Source organism: Choloepus didactylus, chromosome X (genome assembly GCF_015220235.1).
Source record: "Choloepus didactylus isolate mChoDid1 chromosome X, mChoDid1.pri, whole genome shotgun sequence".
Taxonomy (NCBI): Eukaryota; Metazoa; Chordata; class Mammalia; order Pilosa; family Megalonychidae; genus Choloepus; species Choloepus didactylus.
In genome coordinates, this window is record NC_051334.1 from 44,742,228 (window position 1) to 44,757,614 (window position 15,387).

A 15,387-nucleotide genomic window follows, 5' to 3' on the forward strand; every position below is an offset into this window, starting at 1 on the left:
ACACAATTGCTACAGTGACCTAAGCTAAAATATTTAATAATTTCATAATACCTCAATTGACAACATTCTGCCGCTTTTTAAAGCTAAATACATATTGGCAATGTAATACCATTTTTTGAAGGAAAACACAAAGATAGTCACTAAGGCACTGTTTCCAGCACCCTGCTCCAGCTACTATCTTTCTCTCAGGACTTGCAACTCAAGCTGCCCTTCCAACCAACATGTGATATGCCCAAGTTACTATTTAAAGGAAAAGTGGATACGGAGGATAATTCATTGTAAGCAAATTTGGTGATAATAAAAGTAGGAAAACAACATAGTCATAATCAGTCAAAAGACTTTTCTCTTTTTGCTCAAAGTATTAAGAAAACAGTGACTCATATTTAGAAATTGATAAAAATTAGCAGCAATAAATTGTTACAAGACAAAGTCACATGGACTCATCAATCGAAACAAAGTGATTGGAAAGAGGGGAAAGGGAATTGTGTAATTCTTTTGTATCCGTTTTCTTTGGCTGAGGACTCTGGGATTCAACTCCGATATGCTGCCCCCTACCACCGCTTACCCTCTGAATTTTGGCTCACTCATTTGAACTGCTTTAAAGGCATGCTCTGTTGATGGAAATATCTTTGCCAAGATGAGAGATCATTATTTCTTTTATTTGTGTGTTTTGGGGAGAAGAACTAAAACTCAGTGAATTAAAGATGTTTTCTAAAAAACTTTCCTTTAGTATGGAGCCTTGAAAAAAAGTATTTCCCAATACTCCAAGCAGGAACTATGGTCAGAGAACAAGATTATGGAGGGCCTTTTGACTTTGATTGTGAGGAAAATTCAGAGCCACTGGACCATATTATGCAGAGGTGTGGGACCTAACATATTTTCTAAAGATCACTCTGGCTGATATATTAAGAACAGAAAGTAGGGGGGCAAGGCAGAAGTGCCAAGGGTCTAGCAGTCTTTGGCAATAGTGTAGATGAGAGATAATGGCAGCTTAGGCGAGGGTGGTAGCAGAGGAGAGTAGTGAGGAGTAGCCAAATCTGAATATATTTTGAATGTGGAACCAGAAGGATTTCTGAAGGATTGTATATGGTGTGTAAGAGAAAGAAAGCAGGATCAGGATGACTCCTAGGGATCTGCTTGAACAACTGGAAAGATGAAGCTGCCCTAACTTAGATGAGAAAGACTGCAGGTACTGCAGGTTTGGAGGAAAGATCAAGAGTTCAGTTTTGGATATGTTACATTTCAGTGGGAAGTGAGTAGGTTGGGGATAAGAGTCTGAACGTCTGGGAAGAGGTCTGAGTTGAAGATATAAATGTAGAGTCGTTAGCACAGAGATGGTATTTAAAGCCACAAGACTGAATGAGAAATAAGTTTCTCTAGCTGTTCCTACTGTCACTAAATTCCTATTATACCAATTACAGGAGGCACTTATTTAATCAGAAGTGTAATATCCCAGTAATTTGGGAACCACTCAAAAGTCTGTCCAACAGATGTATGATGGCATCAGTTTCACCCCTCAGATACAATCTACTAATCACTCCTGTGGGCTCTACCCACAAAGCATATCACAAATCTATCTATCCAACTACTACCTAATTCCCAGCCACCATCATCTGTCACCTGTACTATAGCAATAGTTTATCTTGGTTCTTTTGCATCTACTCTTACCTTGCTATAGACGATCCTCCACCGGAATGACCAGATCAATCACTTCCTTGCTTTAAATTCTCCAATGAATTCCTTAAACTCCTTATCATGGGCTTAAAAGACCCTATATAATCTGGCCCATGCTGACCTCTTTAACCTGATCTTAAAACTCTCTCCCTGCTGATAATGTTCCAGCCACACTGGCCTTTTTTGTACCCTGATCACAATCAGATTGCTCCCAGAAAGGCAAGGCATTTCCCTTTTTCTGGAAAACCCCAATTCAAATGCTACTTCCTCAGAGAGGCCTTCCTGAAGTTCCTCTTATCTGAGTCCCTCTGCCTAACTGCATTTGCCCTGTATGATGGCTTTGGAATTACAGGAAACTTTCTGGAAGTCACCATGGGAAGTTCTGTTATTGCTACCACTGTCTGATATTTACTTATACTTACCTGTCACCTGTTACCCTAACTCCCAGCCTTCTTTCCTGCCTAGCACACATGCCAGACTCAACACATTTAACCAGTCAACCATTTTCAGTATATCATAAATGGAATCAAATGATATTGGTGAAGGATCAAAAGATATAAATAAAAGAGTACACAGCTCAGAACTGATGTACAAAATTACTTTTGAGAAAAATTTTTTGCAAGATCTCACCTTTCCAAAGTCCAAGAGCCGGGCGGGCCTCAGGGAAGAAATGAACTAGAGTGGCAAAATATTCCACATTTTTCTTTTCCGTTCTCTCTTAGAGGATCTCAATGGAGGTGGGACTCCCCCCATCCCCCAAAGGAGAGCAAGGGAGAACAAATAATCTTTCATTAAAAGGGATAAAACAAGCTTATTCTTCTTGGAGGAATTCTTTGCTCTTTGGAAGTAGACAGAATTGCAATAAATCATGATGGATTGATCACAAATATTTATCTCCTTTTTTCTCCCCAAACCCCATCAAAATGACAATAAAGGAATAAAAATAAGGTAATAACTCATAATGACAATGCTAGCTGAAGAAAAGACAACAGTGGGCAAGCAATTTCAAAATCTTTTGCAAGATGAAAGGCAGGTGGAAGATTGTAACTGACTTGGTGGAGCCGAGGATGTTGAACTCTAAAATGCCCACAGTGGGGGGCAACGAGATACGAGCCAATGTGTCCTGCAAACTGCCCACCCCCCTGAGGCTCAGCGATTACAGACACCAGGTACCAGTGAAGACAGGCATAAGTTGTGGGGCTGAGAACAAGGATCATTTGAAAGCTAGAATAAAGAAAGAGCAGCCAAACCCCCAAGTATCTTCCATTCTACTGTACTTGCTCTCCCTGGAAAGTCAACTAAAGAAGCTCCAGTCTTAGGAAGAGTGAGCATAATAGAGGACAGAGGTGAGCATTGTACACTGAACTTAGAGGCTCTTTCTCCTTCCTTCCATTTTCCTGTTTTCAGAATGTCAGAGGCCATGTTAAAACTCCTGTCTCCTCCTCCATTCCATCCTCATCGCTATCCCAGCAGAACATCAGATTCTTCTGGAGATAATCTGAATGTGTCCTGGGAGAAGATCTCTAGATACAGGCTTCTGAGGATTCCCTAATGAAAATGAGGTGTCAGGACCTGACCTCCACAGTGAAACCTATGAATCAACAAGAGTCACCCCACAAAAGCCAAAGCAGCAGCAGAAAAAAGGAACCAGAGAAACAAAGATAATTCAGGGTGCAAGGAAAAGATGTAAGATAAGAGGATATATTACACCCATAAGAACAAGAACAGAAAACTACAGAAAGGGAACACCCAGAGACTAAAAAAACAAAACAAAACAAAACAAAACACTCTTGGAATTAAAAATATGATGACAGTAAAAAGACACAGTGCAAGAGTTGGAAGATAAAGTTGAGGAAATTCTTTTAGTAAGTACATCAGAATGACAAAGAGAAAGAAGAGAAAGTTTGGGAGAGAAAAGATCCAAATATGGGAGAAGCAAAATCTAAATAAATTATAAATGGAAAACTTTTAAAATTGGAGGGGCTTGGGAGGAAAGTATTAAATAATTAATAAAACAATTTCTCAGAACCAAAGGACAGGGTCTCCAGACTGGAAGAGCCCACAGAGTCTTTAACACAATGAATTCATATATAGCCATGCAGCTACATACACACAGACACACAGGTACACACACACACACATCATCATCATCATCATCATCATGAACTTCCAAAACACCAAGGATAAAGATAAGATCTTTTGTTCGTTTGTTTTTAAATGCAATTTTATTGAGATATAGTCACACACCATATAAACCATCCAAGATATACAGTCAGTGGCTCACAGTATCATCATATCGTTGTGCATTCATCACCACAATCAATTTTAGAACATTTTCATTGCTCCAAAATAAAGAAAAAGAATAAAAATAAAAAGAGCACCAAAAACATCCCATACTCCTTAACCCCCCTATTATTTATATATATACATTTTGTCTTTATTTTCTTATTCACAAAGATAAGCTCTTAAGAGCATCCAGGAAGAACCAACAGTAATAGGAATAAATATTATTCTAAATTCTCCATCATCATTAACAAGAACTAATAGATAGTATCTAAAAATGATAGATCAAGAAATAGCAGTTATGTGCATGCTATTTAAATGCCTGAAGAAGAAGCCAAAGGGGCTGAAAGGGGCTGCTTCTTGTGAATGGATTTGGGGGTGGGGGATGCTGCAGGAGACTGCAGTCTTTTGTAATGAGTTTTTTAGAATAATGTGGTTTTTTAAACCATGAGATTGTATCATTTTGATATAAACAAAATTTCAAGAGTACAAAAAAAGCAGATTAATGACTTTGAAACATGCTTTCCAAAGTAGTAAGCACATAAAAGTCAGACTTGAAAGAAAAGGGGAGCACCACCAGTGAGGAGCATGTTCATGGGAAATTAGTCTCCCAGTCTTCCTCCCTATTCCAAAATTCTGCACACGGCCTCTTCCCCTGGATAACTGACGTAGTGAGATTTTTCATGCCATCTTTTGCAAGGTAGAATATACACTATATCTGATATACACTATGGTTGTTGCATGAGGTTGCAGGAGAAGATCTAGGATACAAAAGGAGCCCTCCAGTTCTAAAAATAGTACAGGTTGGAGGACTAAGAAAGAAGTGGTTCAGAGACAGAGAAAGTTTTGGATATCAAGGGAGTGAGAACAAGTAAGTCATTTACCCCTGAGTTTATGTTCTGTGTCACCCCTCCTGGAGTCCTCCCTTTGTCTCATAACCCCAAGTCCCATTTGTCAAATCCTATCCATCCTTTCAGAATATTTTGGAATAGCCTAAGAATCACGCAGGCAATTTGTCTCCTGAATTCATGATCATGCTGTGTTCCTCATCAAAAATGTTAGTGTCCTGATTCTCCACCTGAAACCCCTACTTCATTCCTCTCCAAATGACATTTGGCTCTTGCTGAAACTCTGATCCATGGTCAAAGGATGAAAATTTGCCACTCCGGAGGAAATTCTTTTTAAAAAGCTTTGAAGGCAATTCTAAAAGAAGAACTTTCTATGGCACATTGTTGGAATCAGTGCATAGCCTTCCAGGGTGACTGCCCTAAAGGGCAACACTAATTCTGGCTTTTAAGCTTTTCTATGCTTGTTAAAAAGTCAGCCTCGCCACTTTAAAGTCCAGCTCACAGTGCTGAAGTGTTTTCCTAAAACCGCCATAAATTCTTCTTTCCCTTTGATACTCGGGCAATCCACCATTTCCTTCACTACACAAACTAATGGACATGTTTGTGGAAGAGGGGGGGAGGGAAGGCAATTTCTCTGGTTCCTCGCTAGATAATAATGACCCCCCAAACATGCTTCCTGAGGCCTTGCTTGGTGGGAGTTCTTACAAGTGAGTCTAATGTGACATTTGACTGATGGTCGTGCTCCCCCTCTGAAAAATGATGAATGGCTTGAAAACTGCAGAAGCCATCCATCTCCTTGCCACAGGGAATAATGCTGAACTGCTTTATTTCCACCATCTGTGGAAGTAAAAGGCTTAGTGGCAGCTGTATTTTGCTGAAGAGTTACATGGACCCCCCTCAGCCGCAAAGGCCATCTCATAACATAGGGGAATGGGCTGGGCTGCACGACCAAGGATGGAAAGGAGGAAGGGCAGGGAAGACACATTTTTTACTCACTTAGTTGTGTTCGGTTTCAGTTCATTACCCAACAAGCCCAGGGGTGCACATGGAAAACACCTGGTAAAATTCTTAAAGACCAAACACTTGAGAAAAAAGTGGAGCTCTGGGCCACTGCATTGGTTGGCCACAAAAACTTAAGGTTGGCAAGATGGCATCACCCAAGTTGCCAATGATTAACTCTGGTTGTCTCTAAGTGGTCAGGCCTCTAAATTCCAATTCTGATTTTGGTCCAGTTCTCCTTGGTGAGGCAGGTCACAGCTGCCTAGCACAGACCATATGCAGAGTCAATACTCTTGTTGTCCACAAGACTGGAATTTTTTTTTTATTATTTCTTAAACTACAAATAACCTTACATTTGAAAATATGGAAAGCATTTGTGTGTGTGTGTGTGTGTGTGTGTGTGTGTGTGTGTGTGTGTGTGTGTAGGTGTCTTCTCTCTGAAAATTTCTTCTCTCTGAAAATGCACCAAACACTCTGTAGCAATAGTGACCACATGGCTCAACCCCTGCCCATAGCCTCCCTGCCAGGTCTTGTCACGAGACCAAACTGACATTCCTGGAGGGGGACAGGGGTTGGGGCTGGGAAGAGTATAATGAGATTATTTTAAAGCTCCATTTTAAATTCCTGTTAACTTTTTCCATTTTAACTGATGTTTCTGGATGAGGTACCAGCTCTCTTGGGAGACCATTTCTAAGGCAGTCCATGGAACCCAAATCCACCTATAGAAGATTAGCTTGGGACAGAGCTGTTAGGGAAAGAGTTGCACTTGAATTTCCAGTTACTCCAAGTCTAGATTCAGAAGGCCACAATTAGGGGAGGAGGCTGCCTCTTTACTCCCCAGCCCCATAAGGAACACAGAATGGAATGACCTGAGAATTCTCTCTACCTCTTATGGTTTTAGAATCAGAATTTCTTGCTTATTAGTACTGAGGAGGCATGAATATTCAAATATTCATGAGATGAACCATATTCTACTTTACTTAAATGTATCTTTAAAACATATTTAGACCAAAACATTACACAATTCAGCTTTCAAGCTGGAACCTGGCACTGTCACCAGAGAGGCACAGATAATGAGTCAAACATCTACTACTCTTGATTTCTCTGTGAAGAATAAGTCATAGGAAGGTATCACTTCACTTAAAGACCCCTCTGGCAGAGAGTCTGAGGTTACCTATTCTTGCCTTCTAACACTATCTTAAACAGAAAGTAAGAGAAGATTTTCCAGATCACTGCAGGAGGGCTTGGCCTCTATTCTGCTAATGTGTAAACAATAATTAATCTTGTCACTAACTCTTCAACTATCTCTTCCTAAATTTCAATAAAGAAAAAAAATAACTACATCTGCAAGTCAGAATGGAAGTCTGACTTTCATTTTATGCTCTTCATTCACTCATTCATTTATTCATCCCTTCAACAAACATTTATTGTGCATCTACTACGTTTACTAGTTATTGAGCAATACGGTATGGCCAGTTACTATGTTAAGTGAGATGAGGAAAGGCAGGCTCAGAGGGGTTGAGTAAATTTACAAGGATCACATAGCCAGGAACTAGCCTAGTTGGACTTCAAAGGTAGCTCTGGTGGATACCAAGCCCATATTTTTCTACTCCCTAGCCTGCCCAATATATTATTATTGAAAAGTGCTGGAGGCTGCAAAGATGAATAAGATATAGTCCCCCATCCCTAGGAGCTCAGATAAAGGGTTAGGTTATCTTAGGGAGCTGTGGTACTAATTCCATTAGTGACTCAACTGGGCCTAAAGCATGCTCTTTCAGTAAAAGTATCTTCTTACACCTCCGTGTTTGCATTTATGAAATGAGGAATAATGCCTATCATCAACCAAAATATGCCTTTTAATATGCTCAGGAATTTACAAAATATTCTAGGGCCCTTGGCACTATGTCAGTACAAAGTGTCACTCCCATTATTAATGGGTAATAGCTACCACTACATAGAACATTTAAGCCTGATGCTCTGTGCATTAGTGAAATGAAAGTAAGGTGACCTCATACCAGCTACCACAGCACAAGCTGACAGAGGGCTGGTGTAACTGGATGTAAAAAGATTGTGAAGTCCTGATTTCAGGTTAAGTTGTGCTAATAAGGAAAAGGCCTAACTGAATTAAAAGAAAAACAGAAATGGAGTAGAAGGGGAATTTTAGAACCAAAACACAGGGTCAGAAAGAATATATGAGAAACAATCATGGGTGAAAGCATCCCAAATTTTAGCCATATCTTTTTTTTCATATCCTGATCTGAATTCACATAGCAGGGTTATACAGCTGCTCAACAGCTGCCCTTCTCTATCCTGAGGATTGACTTCAGGAGTAGGCAGGCAGGTAAAACTACCCCTGGGCAGAGTGTGCATTGAACAAAATAATAATAATAATAATAAAACTCCATGCCTGCCTCCCATGAGAGACTGTAGACGTCAGAGGGAGTTCTGGCTTAAAATGCCAAAGGGGCACTGCACAGAAAGAGAGTCTGGTCAAGGCTTTGTAGAGCCTGTAGAGTCTGTGGGGAACAATAAGAATGCAGAATATAAATGCAAGCTGCACAATGATGGGCCCATTAGGAATTAGGACAGTCTTTGAAAGGAATCTGCAGAGATGATGCAAAACATCAAGCATGTGACCCAAATCATGGCAGGGCATATTGGAAGGAGAGGGGAATGGGAATGAGACATTTTCTAATCTGATTAGTCTGAAGTTTCCCCTGAGTGAGGAGAAGGGTCACTGAGCAATTAAAGGCAGAACTAGACTGAACATGGTCTGCTTAGCTGCTTAGGGGGATGACCTCCCCAAAGCTACGCAGTGCTTGCAGGCGTATGTGTTCCGAGACAACTTCGAAGCAACTTGTGGAACAGTCTTTCTGCCTTTAATGTCAAATCGTAAAGGCAAAGACAAAACAGTCTGTGGAGAAAATAAGAGGATGATGACTTGGTGGCCTCAGCATTGGATGAGAAACATATAGGTCTTCCAGAGGCCAGGCTCCCACATTATTAGACTTTTCAAGACAACTCATCCTCGAGGCCATCAAGAGATAATCTAATAAACATCCACAGCTTCCTGACTAGAAGACGCCTTAATGTGTGAAAGGCATTCAGATCCAACTATTTAAAAACAAGGCCTCCTTTATATAGTAAGATACAGGTTTCTTCCAGTTCATTTCTAAGTCAGAGTGTGTGGTCTATGGTTCCTGATAAACTTCTCTCTTCATCCCCAATCAATACTGTGTGACACCTGGGATTCAGAGCTAAGCTGGGTAGTGTAAATATAATATGTCAATTAATCCTCAGAACCACTAGAAAGTGGTATTATCTCATTCTAGAAGTAAAGAGTCTGAGGTTCAGGCAGGTTAAAAATCTTGCACAAGATCACACAGCTAACAGATGGATTCAAAGAATGTAAGACAAGGTAGGGGTAAAAATTGTCAACACGTGACAGTCCACTGGTTTTTTATGGGTTTTAAATCAAACAAGCTAGAAGCAGGTCTCTGTAACTGAATGGATGAAAGGTCAAGTCACAACTCTTCATTACAAGGTAAGGGCCAAAATGAGAAGCATAAATTGTGTTGTGAGAATTCTCAGGAGGAAATAGTCACTGTCAGACAAGCAAATCCAAAAGGGCTGCAGGGATGTGGTGCTACTTGAACTGGATCTTGAAGGAAGAATAAGCTTTCAGTGGATGAAGATAATTGGAAGCTATTTCCTACTGAGGAAGAGCAAAGGCAAAAAAGTGGGAAGGCACAAGGTATACGTGTGAAATGTCCAATGGCTCATTTGGCTATATTATTGGTAACAGGAAGGGGAGCTGTGAGGATGTGATATCTGTAGAGAGTCCTGCCTCCTAGGCCTGCTTACTTCATTGCAGGTCCTTTACACTAGAATGACCTACTTCTACCTCATATTGCTGCTAGCAAATAAAAATAAATGAGCTGCTGTTCTAGAAAATTACTCCAGATCAATCCACTGCATACACATACCTTACTGGAATGGCTCTCTTCTGAATTCCCCTCCTGCCACCTTGGACCATAGTTCTGCCACATGGGATTTAGTTTTGTTTGTTCTTTTTGTTTCTCCTTTTGTCTCATATGAAGACTCCCCAACTCCAGCCCCTGCTTGAGGACAATGCTTCAACTGACTACCCTAAGTCCCACAGTGGAAAAGGGAGAGAAGTAGTTTAAAGCTAAGGGGTTTAGTCATTCCTTAGAAAGCAAAGAGATGCCGCAGAAGGTTTGTTAGTAGAAGAGTGACATGATGACATCTGTGCTCTTAGGAGGTACTTAGCTGCTGTATATAAGGAAGAACTTAAAAAATTTAGAGGCTGGTAGAAGAAATACCAACATGGAGGTTCCTGCAATAGTCAAGAAATGTTGGTTAGACCAAGTGATAATAGTGGGGATGGAGAAGGGAGAGTGAATACAAGAGCTAGGAAGGGGCAGAACTGTCAAAACATCCCAATCTACTAGCTATTTGTAGACAATAATTCAAACTGGTTAGAAGAAGATGTGCATTTGAAAGGTTCAGGGGTCAAGTTACAGCTTTTCTTCTAGACCATGTGGCTTTGGGCAAAATAATTCATCTCTCTAAACCTCAATATCCTCATGCATAAGATAGGAAGGATAATAGCTCAGTCCTCACAAAGTTGTTCTCAAAAAGTAAATGAGGGAAACGCTTGTGGTGGTCCCTGGATTGTGAGCTCTTACAGCAGTCACTTTTTTTCCTGAATTGTAATGGCCGTCTCCAAATTCTGAGATGCTGATCTCTTTGTGTGTGGCCTAGTCAGTCTCTGGAACTTTGGGTGTCTGTGTGACACCTGGGATTCAGAGCTAGAGCAAGAGCTTGGCAGCTATGAATGTCAGTATTGGCACATACAGCAACTGTTAAAAAAGCTGAAAAAGAGCCCAGACTTCAATTAGAGATATGCATGAAGCAAATCCGGTTGAGTCTAAGGCAAATTGGGCCAAGGGGTGGGGGATGACATTGACTGTGTTTTGGAACTTCAGCTTCTTTGTGGGACCAAGGGAGGGGATGTATATTTGGTGCAGGCTATATATCTTCTACAGCACATTAAATGGTTTGGCTTGTGCAGTCAGTTTGTTCAGACACCATGGTTGCAAGGAACTTTGACTGGGAGGTAGGATCTGGTGGGTCTGTACAGGTTAGTGAAATAGCAATGCATTCCAGGGTAATTTGGGTAGAGAATAAAAATATACTTGTGCCCCCCCCCGCCCCCGCCCCCAGGAGCTCCCAGGGAAAAATGCAGAGGTGTTGGACATCCCCACCTGGGTTATTACTGGTATTCTCACAAGCATTGAGGACTGACAGTTTGGTGTGCCAGGCCCTCGATCTTGGGGCTTGCCCTTATGAAGCTTGTTGCTACAGAGGAGAGGCTGAGCCTACTTATAATTGTGCCTAAGAATCTCTGGCAGAGAACCTCTTTGATACTCAGATGTGGCCCTCACTCTCTAGCTAAGCCAACTCGGCAGGTGAACCCACTGCCCCCTTCTCTGCGTGGGGCCTGGCACCCAGGGGTGTAAATCTCCCTGGCAACACAGGATATGACTCATGGGATGAGCCTGGGTCTGACATCATGGGATTGAGAAAATCTTCTTGACCAAAAGGAGGAAGCAAAATGAAACAAAATAAAGTTTCAGTGACTGAGAGATTTCAAACGGAGTTGAGAGGTCAATCTGGAGGGCATTCTTATGCACTATATAGATATCCCTTTTTGGGTTTTGTTGTATTGGAATAGCTAGAAGGAAATACCTGAAACTGGTGAATTGCAACCCAGCAGCCTTGATTCTTGGGGATGATTTTTAGCTGTGGAAGTTGCGTGGTATGGCAGTGTGATTGTGAAAACCTTGTGGATCACACTCCCTTTGTCCAGTGTGTGGATGGATGGGTGGAGAAGCGGGGACAAAGACTAAGTGGAGAATAGGGTGGAATCGGGGGGTGGGGGGTGGAATGATTTGGGAGTTCTTTTCTACTTTTGTTTTTTTTCTTGTTTTTGTTCTTTTTGGTGTGGGGAAGATGTTCAGAGGTTGGTTGGGGTGATGAGTGTGTAGCTGTATGGTGGTGCTATGGACAGTTGATTGTGCACCATGGATGACTGTGCACCATTGGATGATTGTGTGGTATGTGAATATATCTCAATAAAACTGAATTACAAAAACAAAGTAAATGGGGGCGGGAAAAGATGGCAGAGCAGTGAGGTGTGAAATTTAGTTACTCCTATAGAGCAGCTGGTAAAAAGCCAGGAACTGCACAGAACAGCCATTTTGGGGTCTTCTGTGACAGATCACAAATCACATACCAATCTGGAATGGGTGGAACAGCTGAGATCACAGCAAACACCAGTAAGTTTTCCCAGTGAGGGGGCTGGTGCCCCTCCCCCCAGGCACAGCAGACAGACTTGGAGCTGGTTCCCCAGGGGAAAAAGAAACACTAGGTGAACACTAGGTTGGAGACAAGAGAAAGGAATAGGAGAGACAGAGCAAACTTCCCCTCCATGAAGAACATCAGATAAAGGTCAGAAAGTGCTTGAGAACAGTGGTTCCAGGGTTCCACTGGCTGGGCAGGGACTTCTATACCCATAGTGACTGTGTGCTTGGAGAAACTGAGAGGCTGTGTTCAGGTCAGTGTTTGGCCCAGAATGACAATGGGGAAAGGGCAGCCAGAGATGCAAATGCTGCAGGGGAAAGGGCAGCCAGAGTCACAGACAAGCACAGTGGGGAGTACCCTTCCATGCCCCAGGCACCCTCCTCAGTACCTGGCATGGCTGATAACCCTTCACAGACCCACGGACAAGAGACCCCATGCCAGGGACTGGCCATTGTAGCAGGCAGACAATCGTGGAAGGGCATAGCTTTCAACGCCCTGTGCAGCCATCATTGCACCTGGCTGGGAGACACCCCTTCACAGTGCCATGGCCTAGAGCTACCTTGAGGGAATTCAGGGTTCAGCAGGCTTGTGATGGTACCCAATCTTCCTCCACAGAAGCACATGGAGTGCACAGCTTAGAGGCAGGGGTGCGGCACAGAAGTACTAGGAACCCTCCCCCAATCCCAGGGACCCGTGGGCACCCTGCAGAGAGGGACTGCGGGGCATTTGAACTGGAGGGGGAGATGCATAGGTCTGCAGACCCAGAGTATGCCACCTGCAGCCCTGGGAAAGGCTGGGAACACTGAGTCTTGGAACGGTCTCCCTGACAAACTGCACAGAGCACACCCCCCACCCACAGGGCTGGCGGTCACCTCTGCACATGGAAAATTGGTGCATTGATTGGACTTCCACTTGGTTTGGACCCCCACTTAGTGCACAGATGAATTTGGGGTGTGCTGGTTTGAATGTATTATGTCCCCCAGAAAAAGCCATATTCTTTGATGCAATCTTGTGGGGCAGACATATTAGTGGGGATTAAGTTGGAACATTTGGATTAGGTTGTTTGCATGGAAATGCACCCCACCCAACTGTAGGTGATAACTCTGATGAGATAATTTCCATGGAGGCATGGCCCCACCCATTCAAGGTGGGCCTTGATCAGTGGAGCCATATAAATGAACTGACAAACAAAAGGAACTCAGTGCAGCTGAGAGTGACATTTTGAAGAGGAGCTACAGCCAAAAGGGACACTCTGAAGAATGCCCAGGAGCTGAGAGAGGAGCTGCAGATGAGAGACAGTTTGAAGACAGCCGTTGAAAGCAAATTTTTGCTCCAGAGAAGCTAAGAGAGGACAAATACCCCAAGTGCAACTAAGAGTGACATTTTTGAGGAACTGCAGCCTAGAGAGGAACGTCCTGGGAGAATGCCATTTTGAACCCAGAGCTTTGGAGCAGACGCCAGCCACGTGCCTTCCCAGCTAACAGAGGTTTTCCGGACACCACTGGCCATCCTCCAGTGAAGGTACCCGATTGCTGATGTGTTACCTTGGACACTTTATGGCCTTAAGACTATAACTGTGTAACCAAATAAGCCCCCTTCTATAAAAGCCAATCCATCTCTGGTGTTTTGCATTCCAGCAGCATTAGCAAACTAGAACATGGGGAGAACTGGCTTGAGGGTAAGAAGTGGCTCAGGAATGCCATCAGCTGATAGTGCACCCCACCAAGCTATAGCTGTGTCAAAGTATAGATAAGTGTTCATATAAGCCTGCATATCCTAAAAGAACCCTACCAAAATAAGCAAATGCCAAGAAGCCAAAAACAACAGAAAATTATAAAGCATATGGAGAAACTAGAAGATATGGGTAATCCAAATGCCCAAATTAAAAAGCCAGAAGAGACACAGAATTTGGAGCAATTAATTAAAGAATACTCACAAACATCAATATCATGGCTCAGGATATAAAGGATATGAAGAAGACCATAGAAGAGCATACAGAAGAAATTGCAAGAGTAAATTAAAAAAAAAGCAGATCTTATGGAAAGAAAAGATTCTGTTGATCAAATTAAAAAATTCTTGAGAGACAGAAGACCAGATTTGAAAAGGTAGAGGAAAGAATTAGAGAAATCAAAGATAGCATGACGGAAAGTGAAAGCACAAAAGAACGAATGGTGAAAAAAATTGAAAAATTTGAAGTAGCTCTCAGGGATCTGATGCACCATATGAAGCACACAAATATAAGAATAATTGGCGTTCCAGAAGAGGAAGAGTATTCAAAGACATTGCTGGGAAAAACTCAACCCTTCTAAATGACATAAATATGCAAATAAGAGATGCCCAACGAATTCAAAATAGAAGAAATCCAAATAAACCCACTCCAAGACATATTCTGATCAGATTATCAAATGCTGAAGAGAAGGAGAAAGTTCTGAAAGCAGCAAGAGAGAAGCAATTCACCACATACAAAGGAAACAACATAAGACTAAGTAGTGACTACTCAGCGGCCACCATGGAGGCGAGAAGGCAGTGGCATGACATATTTAAAATTATGAAAGAGAAAAATTTCCAACCAAGAATTCTTTATCCAGCAAAGCTCTCCTTCAAAATTGAGGGGGAGTTTAAAATTTTCACAGACAAACAAATGCTGAGAGAATTTGCTAACAAGAGACCTGCTCTACAAGAAATACTAAAGGGAGCTCTACCGGCTGAGAAAAAAAAAAGAAAGGAGAGAGAAGTATGGAGAAGGGCAAAGAAATGAAGAGTTTTAGTAAGGGTACCTTAAAGGAAATAAAACAGAGAGAGGAAAAAATACACCTGACAAATAAAAACCAAAGGATAAGATGGCTGTTTCAAGAACTGCCTTCACAGTAATAACATTGAATGTGAATGGATTAAACTCCCCAATTGAAAATACAGATTGGCAGAATGGATTAAAAAATATGAACCATCAATATGTTGCTTATAAGAGACTCATCTTAGACCCAGAGACACAAAGGAATTGAAAGTGAAAGGATGGAAAAAAAATATTCCATGCAAGCTACAGCCAAAAGAAAGCAGGGGTAGCAATATTAATCTCAGATAAAATAGACTTTAAATGCAAGGATGTCAAAAGAGACCAAGAAGGACACCATATACTAATAAAAGGGACAACTGAACAAGAAGAAATAACAATCACAAATGTTTATGCACCCAATCA

The 15,387-nt window shown here is 41.8% G+C and overlaps 1 protein-coding gene across 4 annotated transcripts in view; it reads right to left on the reverse strand.

The window, feature by feature from the left end:
- EFHC2 (EF-hand domain containing 2) overlaps positions 1 to 15,387 on the reverse strand; it is a 343,223-nt gene that overhangs the window by 16,967 nt on the left and 310,869 nt on the right. The window lies entirely within an intron of this gene.